Source organism: Budorcas taxicolor, chromosome 2 (genome assembly GCF_023091745.1).
Source record: "Budorcas taxicolor isolate Tak-1 chromosome 2, Takin1.1, whole genome shotgun sequence".
Classification (NCBI taxonomy): domain Eukaryota; kingdom Metazoa; phylum Chordata; class Mammalia; order Artiodactyla; family Bovidae; genus Budorcas; species Budorcas taxicolor.
This window is the reverse complement of record NC_068911.1, coordinates 114,909,642-114,933,783: the sequence shown is the minus strand read 5'-3', so window position 1 is coordinate 114,933,783 and position 24,142 is coordinate 114,909,642.

The window sequence follows — 24,142 nt, the reverse complement described above, 5'->3', positions numbered from 1 at the left end:
CCTGACCAGGGATAGAGCCTGCGCCCCCTGCACTGGAAGGCGGCTGGAGAAATCTCTAGGCACTTTTATATAATGTTGATGAAAGTATAAAATAAAATCTCTACAGAGAATAATTTGGTAACAACTATCAAAATGAAAAAATACATGTTCCCTTTTAGGGAGCAGTAATTTTCCCTATAAATATGTTAGCACACTTGTAAGGTGACCATATACAAACATTTTCACTAAAGCATTGGGAACAACAAACGAGTCAAGTAATTAAGAAATTGCTTAGAGGACTGATTAGATAAATTATGGTATATCCAGGGCTCCCTGGTGGTTCAGACGGTAAAGAACCCACTTGCAATGCAGGAGAGGTGGATTCAACCCCTGGGTTGGGAAGATCCCCTGGAAAAGGAACTGACAACCTGCTCCAGTATTCTTGCTTAGAAAATCCCATGGACAGAGGAGCCTGGTGGGCTACAGTCTATGAAGCCACAGAGTCAGACCCAACTGAGTGACGAGGCATGTACACACACATGGTATATCCATATAATAAGGTATCACAGAACCTTTAAAAAGAATTGGACAGCTTTATGTATGGATATGGATTTATATTTCATATGTATCAAGTGAAAATAAATATCACACAACAAATGCTACCATTTCTATAAACAACAATAAGCATATATACCTATATACATGTTTATGTACCTACATAGCATATGAAATTGCTTATACATGCACAGATGATCTTTGGAAGGATATACTCCCAAAATGGTAACGGTGGTTGCCCCTGGGAAGGAGAACTGAGTGATGCATATCTGAGATGTAGAAGTGGAGGGGGGTTTTTTACTCTATGCTCTCTTTTGTGTCATTTGCATGTATCCCTGGTTTAAAGGATGACAGGCTTTTAATCCTGCTCTCTGAGGCCCAGAGACCCTCCTCTCTGGGCCACTCTCACCCCCTAGTGACAGTCTCACTCCTGGTGACAATGGTCTTGATGAGCACAGGCCTGGCCATGAGGCTGAGTCTGGGACAGGCTCGGCTGCCGGCCAGAGAAGAAGACGGTGGGGGGAGGGGGGCGGGTACTGGACTGGCTCAAAGGTCTGGGAACCCCCAAATCCATAGGAATCAAAACAGAGCATTCGAACTGCCTGTGATCTTGAAAACATTTGGCTGACTGCGTCAGATCCCAGGCCCATTTCCAAGTGTCTGGCTTCTTCTGTTCCTCACCCCCAGAGGTGGGGTCTATGAGGACAGGGCTGGTCACATAGCCTTTTGTAGAGTCTGTGTGACCCGCCTGAGCAGTGGTGCGTACACACCTGTGGGCACTTATAAGAGTGGTAATAGAGACAGCTGGCTGTTGGGGTCAGTGGATATTACTGACATGGCTTTTTATGCAGGTGTTGTCTACACTGGGAGCAGGTGATAGAGTGGGAAAATGGTGGCATTTGAATTCATGCTGACCTGGGTTTGAGTGTGGGCTCTATGCATATGAGGAACAGAGTGTTAAACGTAGACAAGGAAGCCGTTACATTGATGAGCCTCATCAGGTCACTGATGAGCTATACTGGTGACCCACATCTAAGCTTATAAATGCCTTAAAGTTACAAAATCAAAACACTGAGGATGACCAGTCATAAACAGCTAACTGGTGTGCTGCAGTCCATGAGGTCACAAAGAGTTAGACACGGCTGAGCGACTGAACTGAACTGAACGGAGGCTTTAAGCTTTAGCCAATCAAATAATTTCCTTTCTTTGCCTCTGTGCTTTCTCTATATAAAATCTTTCCTGGCACTGAGGCAGGTGGTAGATGGGCCTCCACCCAGGGTAAAGCAATTGGAGATTCATTCCCTGTGGACTGAAACTCCAAGATGAAAATAACAGGACAGTTAAGGGAGGAGACTGGGCCCTGCCCAGGCCACATATTTCTTAGTCTTGCGGTCAGGAAACCTCCTTGACAACACACGTGCAGAAAGCCTCCTTGGAGGTTAAAGGGAAGTGATGCCAAGGGGTGTTCTGCCCACATGCCTTTTTGGTAGAATCCACCTTGGCTAAGACATGCGTGAGCACACTTGGGAGGATCCTGAGATACACCAAATGTGGACTGTGAACCAGGCAAATCATAATGACTGGCTAAAGGAAACACAGAAGAAATGCCCATAAAAGTAATTCAAACTACCATGAGCATTCGACTCAGTGACTCTCTTGAGTCCACCCATGTGTCTATCCATACCTGCTGTACTCTTTTCCTCCTAAAAAATACTTTACTTGTTTCATTACTTTCTGTTTTCATAGGAATTCTTTTCTGCAAAGCTGAGGAGCCAGGGCCCCTGCCACTCACCATTGGTCTAGTGGCTAGGATTTGGTGCTCTCATTGCTGTGATCTGGCCTCAATCCATGGCTGGGGCCAAACCCTGCTTCAAGCTGTTGCAGGCCAAAGCTCCCCGAGATCAGCACCTGTGGAGGGTAGCTCCTAGTTATTTCTGGCTTGGCCTTGCCCAATTCTGATCAATTTTTGCTCAAATAAACTCTTACACATTTTAATATGCCTCAGTTTATCTGTTAGCAATAGATAGGAGAAAGATCCTTAACTTTTCTAAGCCTTAGTTTCTGATCAGTGAAAGGGAGAACTGCCTTACAGACTGTCACTAGGCCTGATGTGAGTGGGAGTGTGGTGTGGCACACTCCAGATGCCCACGTTGCCTGGTGTCACCGAGGTAACATTGTTGGACTATGGCAGATGGTTATGTTAATTAATGGGCTTTAGGCAGGTGGCCTAGGTTTGAACCCTGGTTGTGCATCCTGTAGGCTGTGGGACTTATGGTAAGTTACATGACCTCACTGTGTTATATAATCTATAAAACTGGGATTAAAAGTAGTACATAGCTCATCTAGGGTTGTCCTGAGGATACAAATGAAATACATGTTCTGCTGTAAAGCACTTAGCATTGAGCCTGACCTGGAGTGAACAATCAAGAATATTTGCTTCCATTCTTATTATTTTGAAACAACTTGATAACATCAAGTCAGTCAATGACTGATCTTACAAAAATTGGTTACCAAATTAAGAACTTTTCTTTTTCTGGACACACAGTGGAAGGTGCTGAATTGGCATCTCCAGTGTGGGCAGCTTATATTTTCCAAAGACACAAATCAGGCAAATGGGCAAAATGCACCCAATTAGACGCACCATTGTTTCCCAGGAAACTGCATCCCATCTGGCAGTGCCCACATGGGACCAGGTCAGGGAGGAGTCATGAAGGGCTTGTTTCAAAGAAATAAAAAAAATCCTGTGCAATTCGGTGAGGAACATGGAGCCTTTGGAGTGGTCTTTGAAGAAAGTGAAAATGAAATTCAGAAGACCTCAATGCATGGGAGAAGCAGTGTCTATATCACAGGGGTGGGGGATGGGGGAACTATGGATTTTTTGGAGATTCTGAGTACAAAGGAAAGGGGAGGCTGTGTTTGATAAGCTGCCGCCGCACTCTGGGCTCTCTTTTCAGCAAAGAAACATTATGGAAATTAAAAAAAGAAAAAAGATGGAGTCAAAAAACCTCTAGACAGATCAAGTCCAAGAGTGTACACGATTACAGGACTTCGAGAAGCTGGCTCTGAGGATGCTTAGCGAAGACAGATAATTCCAAAGAGGTGCCAAGGACTCTGAGGAACCATTTATTGAAGTAATGTCAGAATGGAGATTTATAAGATGAATCTAGTAACAACAATAACTCGCTGGGGCCCTCCTCCCAAATTAAATGACACACCCCTGTAGCAGCAATAAGAAGAAATGTTTTGGGAGGTGAAGGGATGGAGGGAGAGGCAGGGCAGAGTACCCATGTTAATTAAATAAATAAACCTAAACAACACATCTCACAAAAAGGATGCATAGGGACTTCTTGCCTCTTGTCATTCTATTAGAATTTTATGTAATTGATTACTTTTTGACTCAGGGGTTCCCTAGATTGTGCTGGCTGGGCCAGGCTGAACCTCAAGAGAGAAGCCTGCACCTCCTCACCACTGCAGAATGGTTTTAAGACAGCAAGGAGGCCCTTTCCTACCCGGTAGCTCCCAGATCTGTGTGATCACTCCCATCCTGAGGTGCTTGATAAGACTTTGGAAAGTGGCTTTGCCCAAGCTCCCTGGCGACACTCCAGTGAATCAGAATTTAACCCGAGGTCGCTTGTCACAGAGCTGAAAGTCCCTGGGCCAGAGTTCTGGGTGCACAGGAAAACTGAAGAAAGCCAGGGACACCTGGCCAGGGCCCTTCCTGGCAACCCTGGCTCCTTCCAGAAGCACAGGGGCATCCTGGCACCCGAGGTGCCATGAGAGAAGAAATCGAAACAGGATCTAGGTCCACGTTGGTCCTTTTTTCTAATGATGATTTTTTTTTTTCCTTTTAATTTCACCACCACAAAATTTCAGGCATAGGATGGTCGAGAGCAGCAGGCTGCACTCAGAGGAGGGCTGAAACCTGTTTTGTAAGCACTTCCTCGCAGCCTCCCAAAGTTTAAATATTAATTTGCCTGTAATTGGCGGAGAAAACAAACAGGCAATTAAAAACGTTACAAAGCTGACTTTCTCCTTCCTCTGCTGTCCCCTCCCTTTTCATTTCGCCGCCGCCTAGAACTGGTTGTAAGACAATGGGACCCCGAGCTGTGCGGAATTCTAAGCCCGGGCTTGCCTTAAAGCTACAATATGGATTTAATTTATATGCAAATGCAAGCAATAAAAAGGCAGACACTGTAGAAATTATAGGGTCCCCCCCCCCTTCTTTCTTAGGAGATGCTCAAACCTTTTCTCTCCTCTTCCAACTAAGACCTAATTATTATTGGTTCCTCCTACCTCCCTCTTCTCTTCTTGCCCATTCCGGGTGTAAACTGGGCCGCTTAGGAAAGCCCACAGAATATTGGAAACAAGAGAAGGACCATCAAGACAATTTCACAGTCTGATCCCCCCCCTCCCCCCCCACTTTTTTGGGGCCTGCCAGGGGCCCTCCTGTTGGTGAGGGGAACGCAAAAGTGATCAAAGTCAGCCGGAAGCCTTAAGTAGGCCAAAATGGGGCTAAAGTATGCTAATAGAGGAGCAAAATATACTTTAATCCTGTTATAATACAAGGTAACTTGGAAGCAGAGTTGGGGCCTGGTGGCTTTGGCAGGGGGTGTAGGGGGGCTGGGACCCCTGTGAACCCTGAATAGAAGTTGCTTCCTATTCTTTCTCTGGCTGGGGGTGGGGTGGGCGCCTCCTTCCTCAGATGCCTGCACCAGCCCCGCCTGCCCCGTTTACTGAGTGTCAACAGTTGGGTGAGCAAGACTTCACAGCCCTTAGATCAGCACCGTGTGACCCTCCACATTGAAGCCTCACCATTCAGGCAAGCCTTCCAGCTGTTGCCTGAAGGATGAAGGTTCTTTTTTTTTTTTTTTTTTCTTTTCCAAAGTAGGCTATGGCTTAGGAGAACACTAGGCAACAGTTTAAACTATGTCCCCATCACCACCCAGCCTGGTCTGCACACTCTGGGGTGGGGGCGCCTGTGCAAAGCCCGCCTGGTCTGGCCCAGTGAGGAGCTGTTTGGACCAGCGCATCTGTTGTAGGCAGAACAGAGCAGGCCTCGGCAGGGAAACCAGCCTCTGCGGCAACTTTCAGAGCTGACGTCTGCCAGGCTAGCCTCTAACTTTAGAGTGGGGAGGGTGCCACTCCTGATGAGGTAACTCTCACTGGAGGAATGACTTGGGGTCCTCTGCTATGCATCTTTCTCTGGGCTCTGGGCCTTGGAGGCTTATTCCAGAATGTCAGTGAAGCAGGACCCAGGAGGGTCGACTCTTGCCGGAGAATCAGCTTCCAGGCCTAAGAGCCTTAGAGGAGACGATGTAATTTTACAGCCGTCCAACTGCCACTGGTATCAGAAGATTACAAACAAAGGTTGCATTGAGGCCTACCTCCCACCGTGCCCCTGGGAGCCCGAAGGGTGGAGCGGGGAGGAGGTAAAAAGGTCCCAAATATCTCTCCGCTAAGTACAAATTACATACTGGATATATTAAGTCGTAATGGTGTATTTTGAGTCTGACTTAGTTTCATGAGAATGTCGCTGGTGTGCCCTCTGAAATACTGAGTCGGTGACATATGCAAACAAAAGGGAATTCAATCCCACCAGAATATGGGCTGCTTAAATTCAGGCACGACTTCCTCTTTCCTCCTTTTTGCTCTCTTAGTTCCTCTTGGCTCTTCTTCCTCCCTGTATCGTTAAGTCCCTACTGGATGCTCTGTAGGGCAGAGCCCTTCTGACACATTTTATTTTGAGGAAAGTGGTTTTAAGAAGTTGACCAGAAAGCAGATGAACAATTAGGTCCTGAAAAGTAGGCACTGAGCTGAGAGATGTTTTTTCTATCTCCGCCCTTCTACCGCCTTCCACCCAACCCCCACCAGGCCTCTCCATTTCCTGGTCTGTAAAGAAGGGAGTCTGTCCAAGGTAGACCCTGAACTCAGCTATGAGGCCTCTGACAGCGCGGGCGGCCGCCTGTCTCCAGCCTCTGCAGCAAGTACATCCGGGGCTGGCTGGGCTAGGAACACAGCAAGCGCTGGATTGCGCTCCGTGATGATGCAGTCACCCCCAACAGAGCAGAGGAAGGGCTTGGAGGGCTGTGCCACCTCGTGCAAAGAGAACCCACAGGCTCCAGCTTAAGAGAGACTTGATTTGACCCTGGCTCTTCCACTTACTGCCATGTGATTTGAGGTGAATTCTTAATTTCTTCTCCCTTGAGTTATTTAATCTGCAAGATGGGTGGAGATGTACCTATGTCTTGGGGTTCTGAAGATCAGATGAGCTGATACCTGTGAGGTGCTTAATATAGGCCTTAGAACATGTTACATACCTACCGAAGGTTATCTCTTCCTGTGCATTATGGGATTAAAATTTCCTTTCTGTGATTTAAGTACTTCAGCAAGAGTCAAAGGTAAAATCTGCCTAGAGCCAGTTATGAGTGATCACCTCCTCCCACTCTTTTCCCACCACATTTGAGAGCATTTGTGTTGTTCAAATCTCACTTCAGAATTGATGCTGAGGTGGCTGGTCCTGAGGCAGATAAAGGCTCTCATACATCCTACTTATTTCTGGTTCTGTCTCTTCCTGGAGTCAAGCAGTAAGGCCCTGCTAAGCATAAGGGAAAAATTAAAACTATTTGCAAATGTCCCATCTGGCCAATACTTTCTATTTCTCGCTTGAGTAGAATCCACACCCCCACCCCCAGCCTCCCCCCAACCCCCGCCCCAACAACAAATCTTGAGGCCTGAGTCATCATTTCTCCTCTTGCAAAAACTCATAAAATGGTTTTAATTATATGGTGTTTTTCCAAGTAAAAAACACCACTGACAGAGAAAACACCTTCTAATTTTTGCTGAATTAAGTTGGGAACCACCCCAGCACCATGATTGCTGATGACGTCAGTGACCTGAGGCTTCCGGTACTGATTCTGTCCTCATTCTTGTACAAGTGCTCTCTGGACCATAGCAACAGGGAAGCAGGAACCAGCCCAGAGATGGTGAGAAAAACGTGAAGTAGAACTTTAGGACAGGGCTGCAGATCTCAGGGAAATCTAGGAGTTATTTCGGTAACAGTTTTGCCAGGGGAAAAATATGCAAAGATCTTTGTTTCCACCATAAACAAACACAATATTTTCCTGACAGCAGGATGACCATGAAGCATCCTTCAAGGATGCTGTAGCAAATATATGAATAGTAACAGCCGATGTACTGAACAATCTTGCTTCCTCCTTTATTTAAACTCTTTATGTTCCGCACATTCATTAACATTTCCCTGCATGTCTCATTATTATCTCATCAAACATTTATTATTACTTCAAGATAGATAATTAAAATTTTATACAGTGATTTCTCTGTATGACAATCCAAGAGAGCTCAAATCCCACCCCTCCCCAGTGCTTGTCTGCACTCTCACAATCGGGTTATAAAACTCATGAACTTTCAGTTCAATGTGCAGAAAGCATAAGAACAAAATCTAAAATTCATTTCGAATGGGAGTTTAGTTTCTTACATAATGATTCAGTTATTGTAATTGTTAAAGAATCAGAGAAAGGGTTCTCAGAGGACAATCCTTGCTCTTCATCAAATAAATAACTGGACTCCATTGATAACATCACAAGATAGACAACGTAATGAGTGACTTTTAAGGCCAGGAGTGGATTTGTTAGAATTGAGTGCTCCCAGACAGCAAATGCAATAAACTCAAAAAGATTAGCAAAGAATTACTTTCTTTCCAGGATGTATATTACATTTAGGAATAGAAATCCTGATGTGGATTATATATCACTCGTATTGCACAGAGCACAAAAGTATCAAATTCATTGCAACTAGGGTGAGATATTTATTCCACTGGAATTTAAGAACCTAGTTTGGTTCTCGGCTACTTACAGCTCAGAAGGCAATTTCCGGGTGGGAGGACTCTCCAGTCTTAAGAAATCTGTGACCTCTTGTCTTCTGTGTTCCGTTTCCTCGCCTAGACTTGAGCCTGAGCAGAAAAATTATTTGAGACCAAACCTGGCCCTGAGGAGCTTGACATGAGATTTTTAAAATAGCTTAAATTTGGTTTTGGAGCTACAAATCTCATCACTTCACTGGAAAATAATGAGTGTCAAGCTCCAGAAAATTTAAACAGTTTCACATTTCTTTTTTAAATATGCAAACCAGGAAGATGTCAATGTAGTCTGCCTAATTAATTAAACGGTTAATGCCACTGAATTTGGGGGAAATACTAATATTATCCTTCAATAACTATCACCCTGATCCAAAGAGGGGAAAGGCTATCATTGTGACCCATTTCTTCTAAACTTTTCGAAAGCGTGGTTTGAAAATCACCACTTGGCAAACAATCATTTTCCCTCTTTGGGGCTTTTCATCCCTACCAGGTTCAGATTTCAGCATTGTTCACCAAGAAACTGTTTACTCTGTGCTCACTGGGCATGGCACTGGCTGTGACTGCAGGCAGGCACAGCCCAAGGTTCTGAGCTGCGGAAAGAGCAAGAGGGCTGGTCTTTTAAACAGGTACTCTGGCTGTTGAGCCATTGTGTGTGACCATGTGGGTCCTGCCTGGGACAGATGGCTAATGCCACTTCTGCCCTCGATGCCCACTTACTGACATCATCTTCTTCTCCCAGGCTGCTTATGTTCTCTATCGATGGCAACAGCACAACTCAGCTACAAGAATTTATTAACATACCAGATAGGTCTGGGATGTAGATAAAGACACGGTCCTTGCCCTCAAGGAATTTTAATTCATCAGTTTTCATTGTGTTCCTACTATGTGTTGGCAAATGAAATAGTTTAGTGCACTGTATAGGCAGAATCAATTTTGGTCACAAAGTGTTTGATATAAAGTGTGATCCTCAAAGGTCTGAGGGGCTTCCCAGGTGGTGCTAGTGGTAAAGAAGCCCCCTGCCAATGCAGGAGACATAAGAGATGCAGGCTTAATCCCTGGGTCAGGAAGATCCCCTGGAGGAGGGCATGGCAACCCACTCTAGTATTCTTGCCTGGAGGATCCCATGGACAGAGGAGCCTGGCAGGCTACAGTCCATAGGGTCATAAAGAGTCAGACACGACTGAAGCAACTTAGCATGCAAGAGTTCTGAGGGGCTTGGAGGGTACAGGGGTGGCTTCAGGTAGGGGGATGTGAGTGATAATGGAGCAGGGATGGAATGGTGGGTTGGCTTTGAAGAACACAGACTACGCTCTATGTTAGGGCACCAGGAGTCTAGTCACACCTGTATCGAATCCTTACTGGACATCTGCATGATCAGCAAGGGACAGAGTTGATTGACAACAGCTGGTGCCCAGACAGATCACTGATCTAGAATTGCTCGGAGAGGGGCCAGGATATGATTTGTCTTCATGACTCCCACCCTGACAGCTGAGGAGGGACACACTCAAAAGCTGGATGACCAACTGAATTAAAATCTGCACCTGCCCTTTGGGATATTCTTTGCAAAAGACCACTGAACCCCCTCACCTCTTTTTCCCCCTTTAGCTGTTTTTAAGGCCGTCTTCTTTTGTTCTCTTGAGGGTAGACTTTACCTTCAAGATGCTGAGATCTTGGGTCACAGCATCCTTCCTTAGATCCCAACACCTGAAGATTTTCTGAGCGCCCTGGGGTAGAGGGTTGTCTACCAAGGTATCAGGCTTCACCGAGATGAGGTGAGAGGGCAGGGGGCCCCACAATTTCCCTTTTGATTGGGAAGAGAAAAATTAAAATTTGTTGGTACCCCATGAGGTCATTCTCACAGTGAACTTGTGAAGTAGGTGTTACATCATTACCCTTTTAGAGAGAGGAACAGTGAGTCCCAGAGAGGTTTTCAAATTGCCAGAGTCACAAAACTCATGGCTGAGTGACCAACTCCTCAGTCAGAGTTTTAGAGGGGACATACAGAACACTCTGCCTGCACGTCTGTCTGTCCCCAGCGGCCTGGGAGTCTATCTTAGGGCAGGGATCAGGTCTGAGTTGTCTGCTGCACACATCTTGCACAAAATGACCCTCAATAAGGATGGGCTGAGTCAAAGAATAGCTCTCCCGTTGTGATTGAGGCTGGGAGAGCAGATTCTAGAGGATCATCTATCACAAAAACAAACCAGCAAACAGCAGGATAAGCTAACACCAGCAACATGTGCAGCGTTCATTTTGCATTTTTGTTTAATTCTCTTTTTGCTGTGGTGGTATTGACCAGTCAGTGAGAAATGCACGACTTTGCACGCCCAGACACAGCCTAACATTGAGCAAATCTGAGCTCACCCTCATCCCTAGCCCCGTTAAATTGGTTTGATCAGCCTGGTGGCCTGGAATGTCTAAAGTCTTGCAAAAGACACAGGCGTGCTTGTTGATGGGTCTCGCAAACACTCTCAAATTTGACATGGCTTAACAGTTGCCAGGCTAGCTCCGTCTGCCTCTAGCCCTGCCTACCCCTGCCATCCTCGCCAGCAACACAGGAGAGTAAATATATCTGGTAGACTCCTTAAAACATCATTTTGTTTAGAACAAAATCCTGATTTTAAAAATAGAGCCAGAGTTCACATCTTGGAAAAGTCAAAAGGACTAGACAAATGCAAGGTGAGGGGAAGTCTGGCTTAAGGCAAAGTAGGGCTGGTCTGGGCTCAATATCAAAAGTATGACCTTGAACAAGTCACTTAACCTCTCTTGAATTTCTGTGTCCTTGTCTTTTTTTTGGGAAAGAAGTTTTCCAACAGGCTGCCAAGAGGACAAAATGAAGTGGCTAGTGAGGACACTTTGCACATGCTTGTGATGGAGTGGGTACTCCAACAAGCTATTGTTAGTTTCATTTCTAGCTCCTACATAAATCTAATGTTCACTATAGTTCACTTGACCACGAACATTTCAGTGTGCCATTACTCATTGGACCCTGACATCCTCTAGCACTGTGACAAAGTTCTGGAACAGAGGACAGGAGTCAGGAACTAGGCTAGAGAAGTGTTCTCAATGAGTGAACGGAGCTGACCTGGAGGCAATAGAGAGCAGCGGGGTCTGTGGCAAACTGGTGTGCCCATGCTTTGTCTCATGGGGCTGTTGTGGCCCAGCTCCAGTCAATGCCAGGTATGCTATGCTATGCTAAGTCACTTCAGTCGTGTCTGACTCTGTGTGACCCCACAGATGGCAGCCCACCAGGGTCCCCCGTCCCTGGGATTCTCCAGGCAAGAACACTGGAGTGGGTTGCCATTTCCTTCTCCAATGCATGAAAGTGAAAAGTGAAAGTGAAGTTGCTCAGTCGTGTCCGACCCTCAGCAATCCCACGGACTGCAGTGTACCAGGCTCCTCTGTCCATGGGGTTTTCCAGGCAAAAGTACTGGAGTGGGGTGCCAATGCCAGGTATAAACATGGGCTAAAGACTCAGACTTCTTTTAAAAGACTTTTTCATTTAGTGTGAAATTAGTTGGTTACTGTTTAGTATCCTTTTAAGACGTGGTACAGACCACCTGCACATCGAAGTCAAACCAAACGTGTCTGTGGGCCAGATGCAAGGCTCTACGGTGAGGCCTCTGGCCTGTAAACCCCGCTTTCTTTTGGACAGGAAGGAGGCAGGGGGGAGACGGAAACCCGGGAGCTGGCAGAAGCTGCTAGGTCTAAGTTAGCTCTCGTAGGACTGTGGGGACACATAAAAGTCTAGCACAGTGCCTGGTAGATGACAGGAATACAAGGCTGTGGTGTTATATGTCCTATAAGTGGATATTTCCCCAAGATAACTTAGGTCAGTGATGACTTTGGGGGCTACATCAGTTCCAACTTCTGTCTCCATTTCAGGATTAATGTCTTTATAGGGTCTTAGGACCTGGAGAAGGGCATGGCAACCCATTCCAGTATTTCTGCCTGAAGAATCCCTTGGACAGAGGAGCCTGGCAGGCTATAGACCATAGGGTTGCAAAGAGTTGGGCACGACTGAAGTGACTTAATGCACACACATACACAGGGTCTTAGGAGCATCGTTATGATTTGAGCTATAATCTACTTCTCTCAATATTTTTTGCATTTGTGACATCCCAGAGAAGCAGAGTGACTTATCCAGGTTCTATGGCAGACAGCTGCGGCTTCTGCTTTAGGATTTGAGGTTCCAGCTCTGTCTTGGCTTAGTTCAGGGCAAGGCTAATCACTTGTCTGACAGGAACCAGATAGGGAACATCACACTGTTGGTCTGGGGACTGGTGGATGGTTCATGCTATTAGTTGTGAGCTGAGTAATGCCGTCTGATTCATGAGGGGAATTAGGAGAGAGGACAGAGGGAGAAGGAAGGGAGCTGATGCCAGGGTGTGGAGGGAAATTGCATGGGGATGGATGAGTCTCTGATTCCTGTCAAGTCCCCGTCTTCCTGACCCTGCTTATTTTTCTCCGCCTCCTAAAATCCCCCACTGTTTGATGATGTAGAACAATATCTTCATTGTCTGACTCCTCCTAGTAGAACGTAAGTTCCATGAGGGCAGAGCTCCTTGTATTGGCTGTCCTGGGTCCTCCATGCTCAGCGCAGGCCCTGGAGCAGAGCAATATTGATTGTCAGAATAACAGCGGCAATGTGTGCACAGGCTAAAATAGCCACACATCTCCATTGTTCATGCCAGGGATGGGACCAGTCACGGCTTCATTTATGCCTGAGGTGCTCCAGGTGACTCGCCCACTGTGATGCTGCTGAAAAGTAGTTGCTGGTAACTTGGACCCGGAAACCAGTCCCCTATTCTAAGCATGGGGCTCAATCCCCATATTACTTTGCACATGAAGTCCACAATCTTGGCAATACCACTTTGACTGTTGCTTCCGTGTTTGTGAGCGGAAAGGGAGGTCTGAATTAAAAGCTTGAAATTTAAGCAGAAGTCATCAGAGATTCCTGGACAGAGTACTGTATTACTCTGCATTGTAGTGGTTGACACCAAGACAGAGCGTGTCATATTGAAATAAATGTGATCCCACTTTTATTCCCAAAACTTTGTCTGAAGTTGTGATCCAGATGGAAAGACGGAAGTGTTTCCTGAGTTTCAGAAATAAGGTGGGAGCCTCAATCCTGACCTGGTGCTCAGACTTGAAGAGCCCTCAGTGAGTCAGGAGATCACCCCATTCATAGAATTACAGACTCGCAAGGCTCAGAGCTGAATGGACCTTAGAAATAACCATCTGGCTCCAAGTTTTCCAAAGAATTGTGCATAGACTCTGGTTAACAAGAATATGAACATTTTATATTTTAATAGTCACATAGTTATTTTAATGTGTAGTAGACAAAAAATAACTCTTTCATCAACTCCACCATGTCAGGCTATTGTTGTTGAGGGGAAGGCTTGTAAAAAAAACCTGTTTTTAAAAAGAGAAGTATTAGGTTAATTAAAAAATAGGGATATGAGAAGATGGCAAAAATCCTTTTGGCACATAAATGTCTGAAGTTTGAGAAACATAATTTTGTAGCTGAGGAAAAAAAAATCAGTCACTAAGCAAGTTGTGGCAAAGCTGTGACTTAAGCGCAGGTCTTCCCTTCCACTCCCCGGCGAGTGGAGTGCCAAGGAGGGAATGTCATTGTCCCAGCCTCGTCAACAACTGTGTTCATCTTTTCCTGACTGCACTGCTCTGTCGTCCCTCCATTCAACAAATGCTTCTTGAGCAGCAGTGGCCAGGTATTGGGTGGGACAGAGAAGCTGGGGCTGAATTATGTCACTCTCCTTGTCACCAAGGAGACTTCAGTCTATTGGTGAAGCAAAGCACTGACAGGAGGCAAGAGTGATCACCATGCACTTTAAAAAAAGGGTTATTGATTCAGCTTTATTTTTGGCAGTGTTGGGTCTTCATTGCTGTACACAGGCTTTCTCTAGTGCTGAGTGGGGCTATGCTTTTTAAACTTTTTTTTTAATTGAATGATAATTGCTTTGCAATGTTGTGTTGGTTTCTGCTGTACAGCAACAGGAATCAGTCATAAGTATACATATGTCCCTTCCCTTTTGAACCTCCCTCTCTACTCTTCATTACAACGTGCAGGCTTCTTATTGTGGTGGCTTCTCTTGTTGCAGAGCACAGGCTCTGGGCACACGGGTTTCAGTAATTGTGGTGTGTGGGCTCAGTAGTTGTGGCCCATGGGCTTAGTTTCCATTTGGCTTGTGGGATTCCCCCAGGGTGGAGATGGAACCCATGTCCCTTGCATTGGCAGGCAAATTCTCAAGCACTGTACCACCAGGAAGCCCCCACTATATACTTTTAATCATGAGCCCCATCAGTCCTCTGTTATGATTCAGTTCAGTCGCTCAGTGACTGTTTGCGACCCCATGAATTGCAGCACGCCAGGCCTCCCTGTCCATCACCAACTCCCAGAGTTCACTCAAACTCATGTCCATCGAGTCGGTGATGCCATCCAGCCATCTCATCCTCGGTCGTCCCCTTCTCCTCCGGCCCCCAATCCCTCCCAGCATCAGAATCTTTTCCAATGAGTCAACTCTTCACATGAGGTGGCCAAAGTATTGGAGTTTCAGCTTCAGCATCAGTCCTTCTAAAGAACACCCAGGACTGATCTCCTTTAGAATGGACTGGTTGGATCTCCTTGCAGTCCAAGGGACTCACAATAGTCTTCTCCAACACCACAGTTCAAAAGCATCAATTCTTTGATGCTCAGCTTTCTTCACAGTCCAACTCTCACATCCATACATGACCACTGGAAAAACCATAGCCTTGACTAAATGGACCTTTGTTGGTAAAGTAATGTCTCTGCTTTTCAATATGCTATCTAGGTTGGTCATAACTTTCCTTCCAAGGGGTTAAGTGTCTTTTAATTTCACGGCTGCAGTCACTATCTGCAGTGATTTTGGAGCCCCCAAAAATCAACTCTGACACTGTTTCCACTGTTTCCCTATCTATTTCTCATGAAGTGATGGGGCCAGATGCCATGATCTTCGTTTTCTGAATGTTGAGCTTTAAGCCAACTTTTTCACTCTCCTCTTTCACTTTCCTCAAGAGGTTTTTTTAGTTCCTCTTCACTTTCTGCCATAAGGGTGGTGTCATCTGCATATCTGAGGTTATTGATATTTCTCCTGGCAATCTTGATTCCAGCTTGTGCTTCTTCCAGCCCACCGTTTCTCACGATGTACTTTGCATATAAGTTAAATAAGCGGGATGACAGTATACAGCCTTGATGTATTCCTTTTCCTATTTGGAACCAGTCTGTTGTTCCATGTCCAGCTATTATGATTACTTATTTATAAACCATATGTATCTCTTTCTGTGCTAGTGTTCTATTCAGGATAAAACATACACAGAATTAGAGACTAATTGATAGTGAGCCAAAAACAAAATGAGTAGTACTTTTAAAATGTTCAATAGTTGCATTTATCAATAGGACAAAAGAAACTAGATATAAAAAGAAATAAATACAAAGGAGGCTCAGTACTTATAGAAACAAAGTGCATGAAATAAAGGTGCATTCAGTAACATTTTTTAGTATTTAAAAAGTTAATTTTGTTAATGGCAAAAGACATTTTGTTCTCATTCAGAATTATTATTAATTTTTAAAAATGTATTTGAATATGTTTTAATGTTCGTTTAGCCCTTTGTGATAGACCATTGGATTCAAAGCTCTGGTTCTAAGTTTGGTTTTCTAAAAATACTTAGTTTTAATGCTGTCAGAGCTGAAACAAGAATCTTTATAAAGACATTGAAATCCGAATGGAAGAAATGCAATGTTGGCTATGCTTACTAAATCAAGATGCTCATTAAAAAAAAAAAAATCCCATCTAGCAATTGCACAAAGGTTTTTATTGAAATTCATCTAGTCAGCTAGTCAGTTTCCATCTTCCTTAATGCCAATTCTTTTAAACTAATCAAAAGTTATATTTTTAACAAATGGGTTCAAGATCCACTGAAGCTCTCCTTGGAAAATTTTTAAATAGGTTAGAAAATTGTTTCCAAGTTTTTTTTTAAGTGTGCAAATACTAGTTTTCTAAAGAAAGAATATTACATATATTATCTTGGAGAATAAAATTACACAGTGATGGAAACATTTACAAACATCTATTCTCAAAGTACTTTCATTGTAGCACATGTTGCTTGGGCAAAATGGTTATTTATCACTCCTTGCGAAAATACTACCTTTACCTGGAAAATATAGGGTGTTTTTTTTTGTTTTGTTTTGTTTTAAATTAAGAATATTCCAGCTGTTAAACTACAAGAACCAGTTCCATAACAGAAAAGTCCAGCAAATCTAGAACATTTAAGAAATTATACAACTCAGCTTTACTTAAGAAAAAAAATTACTTTTCCGAGAGATAACCTACAGTCCTCTTATGATACAAAAGATTTTCATGGTCACCTTATATCTTATTTTAAAATATTATAAACATTCTGCTATTTAAGATGATGTAAAAGACGCTTACTCCTTGGAAGAAAAGTTATGACCAACCTAGATAGCATGTTTGCTGACTAAGGTCCGTCTAGTCAAGGCTATGCTTTTTCCAGTAGTCATGTATGGATGTGAGAGTTGGACTGTGAAGAAAGCTGAGCACTGAAGAATTGATGCTTTTGAACTGTGGTGTTGGAGAAGACTCTTGAGAGTCCCTTGGACTGCAAGGAGATCCAACCAGTCCATTCTGAAGGAGATCAGCCCTGGGATTTCTTTGGAGGGAATGATGCTAAAGCTGAAGGTCTAATACTTTGGCCACCTCATGTGAAGAGTTAACTCACTGGAAAAGACTCTGATGCTGGGAGGGATTGGGGGCAGGAGGAGAAGGGGATGACAGAGGATGAGATGGCTGGATGGCATCACTGACTCGATGGACGTGAGTCTGAGTGAACTCCGGGAGTTGGTGATGGACAGGGAGGCCTGGCATGCAGCAATTCCTGGCGTCACAGAGTCGGACACGACTGAGCGACTGAACTGAACTGAACTGAACTGAACTGAACTGAATTCATAATTTCCACATATACTGTATATATCACAAGATGCTGAAACCATCAGAAAAGTGAGGGAGGAGCCATCATTCCCATTTTATTGTCAGCCAACCACTGTCCCCTCTGAATTTCCCGCATGCTATGTGACACATGAGGGTCTGACTTAATGAACCAGTGAGGGCAGCAATGCTTAATCCTGAATTAGATATTTGTAAAGTTTGTGTTACTCTCTAGCCAGGTAATAACACAAATATAATTTTCTATTCTTTCTTCATACATCCTAGTTTGGAGGTGATTGAATTGGAGACAAATCCAGAATGATATACATTGCAGAGTTATGTATGGGGTGTCGACTTTAAGGAAAGTGGACTTGGATGTCAGAAGGTGGGCATGGGCTGGGGCACTGGGTGAGTGAGGTGATCTGGAGGTGAGAGAGGAGCCGGTCAGTGTCCATCTGGCAGGACGCCAGGCAGCCTCTGGAAAGGTGCAGGTTCCCTTGTGGCCTCTCCTCCCCACAGAGACTGACAGCCCACCTCCTCAGACAGAGAGTAAAGCAGAGCAGCATGATGGGCCTACTGTTAGTGTTTCTGCCCAGCTCAGTCCATGATGTCTTTGGTAGGTTGAAATCAGCTGAAAGGACATATTTGTGTGTGTGCTCATTGCTCAGTCATGTCTGATTCTGCAACCCCATGGACTGCAGCATGCCAGGCCTCCTTGTCCTTCGCTACCTCCCAGAGTTTTTTCGAATGCATGTCCATTGAGTCGGTGATGCTACCCAACCATCTCATCCTCTGTCGGCTGCTTCTCCTCTTGCCTTCAATCTTTCCCAGCATCAGAGTCTTTTCCAGTGGGTCGGTTCTTCACATCAGGCAGCCAAAAGATTGGAGCTTCAGCTTCAGTCCTTCCATTGAATATTCAGGGTTGATTTTCTTTAGGATTGACTGGTTTGATCTCCTTGCTATCCAAGGGACTCTCAAGAGTCTTCTCCAGCACCACAGTTAGAAAACATCTTCTTCGGAGCTCAGCTTTCTTTATGGTCCAGGAGATCTTCCTGACCCAGGGATTGAACCCATATCTCTTGCACCTCCTGCATTGGCAGGCAGATTCTCTACTGCTTCACCTGGGAAGCCTCAAGGGGACATATTTGCATCACAGAAATTAGCAAAGTCTACAAATGAGCTTTCTCTGTTTTCAGCAAGAATCCTGTTAAGTTGGTTTAACAGAAGCCCCTTACCTTTGATGCCTCCTCTTAGGAATTTCCCATCCACTGAGGCCCTCACTCTGCTGTGAGGCCACAAGGGAAACTATGCCTTCCCAGAGGCTGTGATGTCTTTGGAGTTGAGCCCATTTCTTCTCCCCTATTGTGATGGTTCATCAATTGCAATAGTTAGAATAAGGCCTTCCCTATCACTTAAGGAAGTTTCAGAATAAGATTTTTTTCTTTAACCACAGCAGGTGTGAGGAGTGTCTGTACCTCTAGAAGCTTCCCTACACTTGTGTAGACACGGGCGCACATCTCCAGCTCTCCTCTTGGCTCCCCATCCAGGTTTCGTTTCAGAACAGCTGGGACTGGGGTGTCTGCAACACTTCGCCTGCACCACTGAATGCTGCTCTCTCTCAGTTCCTCCTCGCTTGCTGTTCTCTGTCTGCTCCTCCTTCTGTCCTCACTGTTCTTCCTGGAAAGCTCCCTCGGGGCACCTGCCCCACAGGGAAGTGCTCTGCCCCTACCCGGCCCTGATGCCCGCTTCCTTCCATGTTGCTTCTACTCCTTGAGGTCTAATCTCAGGCCCCTCATCTCCACTGTGCTGTGGTTATTCCCAGTTATTCTCTCTTCCTGGTCCTTTCAGACTGATAACAGGTTGGAATGATTCATCTAGCTTCTGATGTTCCAACCAAGTTGAGTTTTCAGAAATCTTAAACTTCGACATCAACTGATGCCAGCGGTGACATTTGTTTGATTGGAAGGGGTGGAGACTCAAGGATTCCTCATAGGAGCCCACCACCTCTGTTCACATTCCTTGGCTGGGCTGGGAATGTCAGCAAGAATGAGAGTTCTTCTTGAGGTGTCCTTGAAGGGAAGCATGACATTAATGGCCCCATGATCAGACCCTGACCCCACATGTCTGCCCAAAGCATTCACTGGAAAGTACTTGGTGGGGTCCTGGCCCAGCCTTGAAGCCACCATAGTTTGTCCTAGGCTGTGCAGGTTGGTCCATGTGGCCCTGGCACAAGCAGCTTCTTGGCCTTTTTGTTGGTGTCACTGTTGTTATGCTTAGTTCCTGCTGGATAGGATTCCACTGGGCTAGTTTTCCCCAGAATTAATACTCTGACCCCAGAAACCCTTGAAGATCTAGCTTCTACTCAAGACTCATCTTCTGCCATTCCACAACCCATTCCTAGTCCCACTGCCCTTCCATGCTGAACGGAGGGGCAGGTTCTTATGCCATGTGCTTTTATCTGTTCCAGCTGCCTGAATTATTCCTCCTGTTTGCCTGGTTATATCTTCTTGCCCTTCAACCTTCAACCAAGGGACCAGCTCTGTTAGGCTTCTTGCTTGATTTCATTGTCTTTCTGCCCACGCAAGCTGGCACCCCCTTATATCATCCCGGCACCTGGGCACACATTTTGCTATACCTGACCTCACCTTTACATGGACCCTTTCTCAGAAGACACAGAGGAGCCTGTGCAAGGGCACAGCATGGATTTCTTGAATGAATGAAAATGCTCAGCCCTTTAAACCTGATGCAAAGATTCCTTCCTTTTTCCCTTCTCTGTTTGTATTTCTGAGTCTCAGACATCTGCCTTTCTGTTATGTTTGTGGGGGCCTGAGTTTACTCATGAAACTATCAGGTTGATTGGCCTTGAACTCAGTGGGGAAGATGAAGGCAGAGGCAGGGCACCAAGTCTAACGTTGTGACTTCGTGTTGGCTATTGTCAAACTACTCAGGCCCATGGTCTGCTCATCTCATCTTAAACAAGGATGAAGGCGTCTCATTCCCTCCTCTTTAGTTTTCACCCTTGACATAAACCCAGGCTACTCTTGTTCTCACTCAATGTGCCCAGTGGTTCTTTTTGCTGTGATTTCAAATTTTTTAGCATGACGCTCAGGACTTTCAAACTTGGCTTCTTTATTGTTTTATTCCTTCTCTCATCCACCAGGCGGTCCACTCAGTTCCTTGTTTCCTAAACATGTTGGGGCTTTTTCATACCTTCTGGGACTTTGCACATACTCATCCTCTCACAAAGAATGCCTTTCCCTCTCTTCCCTGACATACCATCATCTCCACGGCCTGGCTTGTTTGAACCTCCTTTAGTTCCCATGGAATTAGCTACTCTCTCCTCAGGGTCCCCATAGCACTTTGAGTTGAAGATCTATGACTCCTATTTATTGAATTTCACCTTAGTTCTTTATCCATACTTTACTTTCACTGGAGATTACGCTGATGTCCAGCTTCCACAGGTTCCCTCTTGGACTCCCCAACCTGGGCCCTTTGGACACGGGTCTGATCCATGGAAGGTCCTTAAGAAACACTCGATGTAAGTGGAATCTTCTTTCCTAGCTCCATTTTAACACCCTAATGCCTTGCTCTATAACACATGGCCTGTGGACCAGAAGCTATGGCATCATCTACCCATTGCAGCCTGCATTTAATAAGATCCATTCTGGATTCATTAAACACACATTAAAGTTTGAGAAGATCAGACTTATAGTCAAAGAATTCCTTTACGTCTGCCCAAAATCCTTTCTGCTTTTAGCTGACTGCTGGGACAAAGCACCATTGCTCAGGCCCTTTATCTTCCCAGTGACTTGATAATGTTTCATTGCACCTTTGCATGTCCTCAACCAGAATAAATGAGAACAGTCTTCTTAATGTGCCAACCAGCAGGTTCTTTCCTTCTAATCAAGTCCATATGCTGTTTGTGACTCCCTTTCTGGAAAGTAAAAATAACCCCATTACCAACTCCTCCTTCTAGTAGCCTTTTCTCTGTAGCCAAGTTAATTCCAAATAGAACATCTGGAAATTCTATTTTGTTGCCTAATTTAAACCAGACTAAAACCAATCTGCATAAAAGTTTATGAACTTTCTAGGGCCTCACACCTTATATTTTCCCATCTGCAGAAGCCTGCAATTTGGAAGCTAGAAGAGGAGGGATTTGGCCATCTCTTTCTCTAGGACTGCGGGGAGTGTTTGTAGCTTTGTGCATTGGAGCAGGGAATTGGGTTAGTAGTATGGTGGGTGGGTGGAGGGGGAGGGAAATGAGGGCAATGGATAGAGCTGTACTTCCTTGTGCAAAAATAAATCTGCATAGGTTAAAGGTCTTTTAACTCTAAGCTAAGGTGATAGGTGGCAGAAGGGGCTTGAGAGAGGGAGAGTGCTGGGTGAGGGAAGAAAAATGGAGTGTCAGGCAATGGGAGAGGGGGATGGGGAAGGGGACATGCATCACCAAGCATAACTGGAGAGGTGAATTTCAACAGCTGCCCACTGAAGCCAGTGGCTCAGGACTTGGGGAGAGGCTAAAAGAGCTCTTGTCTTTGTCATTAGCTTGAATAGGGACCCCAGGTAAACTGAATGGAGGGGGAAGCCCAGAAGTAAGGGCCAGGGCAGAGTCTTTGTTAGCCTGGATAGAGAACAGGAAATAAAATGAACTCTAGATATTTTAAGCAAGAGTCCATATAATCCCATTCTTATTTACTTATTTTTGGAGAAATTGACTAGCTGATTCTAAAATTTATGTGTGGAACAGCAAAGTATGTGTGCTAGCCAAACAGCTTTTGGAAAGAAGAATGAAATTAGAGCACTTGATTTCAAGTTTTCCTATAAAGCTATGGTAATCAAGACAGTATGGTATTAAGCAAGAATAGACATATCACGTTTTGAGCAGAAGGAAATCTCATAGAATTGTTGTTGTTTCATTGCTCAGTCATGTCTGACTCTTTGTGACCCCATGGACTCTCGCCTTTCAGGCCCATCTGTTCATGGGATTCTCCTGGCAAGAATACTGGAGTGGGTTGGCATTCCTTTCTCCAGGGTATCTTTCTGACTGGATTGATCTTTCTTTCTGGATTGAACCCTGGTCTCTTGCTATGCAGGCAGCTTCTTTACCATCTGAGCCATCAGGGAAGCCCTGTGTTCCCCAAAAGATATGTCCAAATCCTAACTCCTGGTTTGTGAATATAACTGTGTTTGGCAATGGGGTGTTTGCAGATGTAATTAAGGTATAATCTTGAGATGAGACCACCTTGGGTTGGAGTGAGCCTTAAATCCAATGACCAGCTTCCTTATAAAAGAACATGAGGAGACCCAGAGAAACACAGGAAGAAGGCCACGTGACGATGGGAGCAGAGATCAGATCAGAATGATGCTGCCACAAGCCAAGGAATGTCAGAATGTCAGGGTGGGTGGATAAAGTAATATAATGTCAGGAGCCTCTACCAGAAGCTGCAAGAAGCAAGGAAGTATTATCCCCTAAAGCCTTTGGGGGGAGCATGGTCCTGTCAACACCTTGATTTCAGACTCTGGCCCCCAGAACTATGAGAAAATAAATTTCTGTCTAGTCATAACCACTGAGATGTAGCATTTTGTCATGACAGCCTGAGGAAATTAGTGCAACAGATACAGTAGCGCTCTCCTTGATGGAAGAAATTTTCTTTGAGCTTTTGTTGGGTTGTCTTTTTAGAATTTACAATTGGTTTGCAGGCACCCTGATTTTCATCTTTTGAGATTGAGCATTCAACTTTTTTTCATGTTTTTTATTTAAAATAAAAGCATTTTTTCTCTCCATGAACTTCTCCCTAAATTTCTCTTGCTAATCCAAGTCCTATAACATGAAAGAACCCTAGAGAAGGAAATGGCAACCCGCTGAAGTATTCTTGCCTGGAAAATCCCATGGACAGAGGAGCCTAGTGGGCTGTAGTCCAGGGGGTCACAAAAGAGTCAGACATGACTTAGCAACAAAACGACAATGAGAAAGAGTAGGAAGATGTGGGCTTTAGGGTCAGATAGCTGCGGGTTTAGGCACTGACTCTGCTGTGGGAACTTGGGCAAGTTGCTTAAAGTCTCTGGGCTTTGTTTTCCTCATCTGTGAAAATAGAGATGATCTCAACATGTCTTTCATAGTGTGGGTGGATAATGTAACATACATACCTAACATGAGTAGTAGTTCTCATTCTTTATCCCTTTCCTTCAAGACCAAAGTCAGCACCCTCTTCCAGGAAGTTTTCTCTCTGAGGAACATTAGCTCCAAAGTCTTTTCCTTGCAGTAAAAACAGCTGTGGGTGCTATTCCCCAACATCTATAGACCTCACCAGCTACCTCCTGTCCTGGGAGGGCCAAGCAACAGTCTCCACTTCTGCTTCCTCTCTTTCTTTTGTGGCTTTTATCAGCATTTAGCACAGGGCTAGTGTGCACATGCAGACACACACAACCATACGGAAGGAGACACAAGGAGGTGTAACCCTGAGTGGATAGCAAAGCCTCTGCCCAACCACTGGGGATATGTGTCTTTACATCCCGAGCCCCATTTCCTGAGAGTGACTGTGCAGAAGCTCAACCTGGAAATACTCAAGTAGAAACAGGGTATCCCTAGGAGACACATTGTAGAAATGAGGGCTGTAGCCTTCACTGGAGTAGAAGTTTGTTAGTACTTACCTCTCTCTGTTGCAAACACAGTAATTCATTAAAAAGAAAGAAAGAAAGAAAAAAAAAAGCCTGTCACTTTTGCCCCATTTCTCAGACGCTTCTGCAC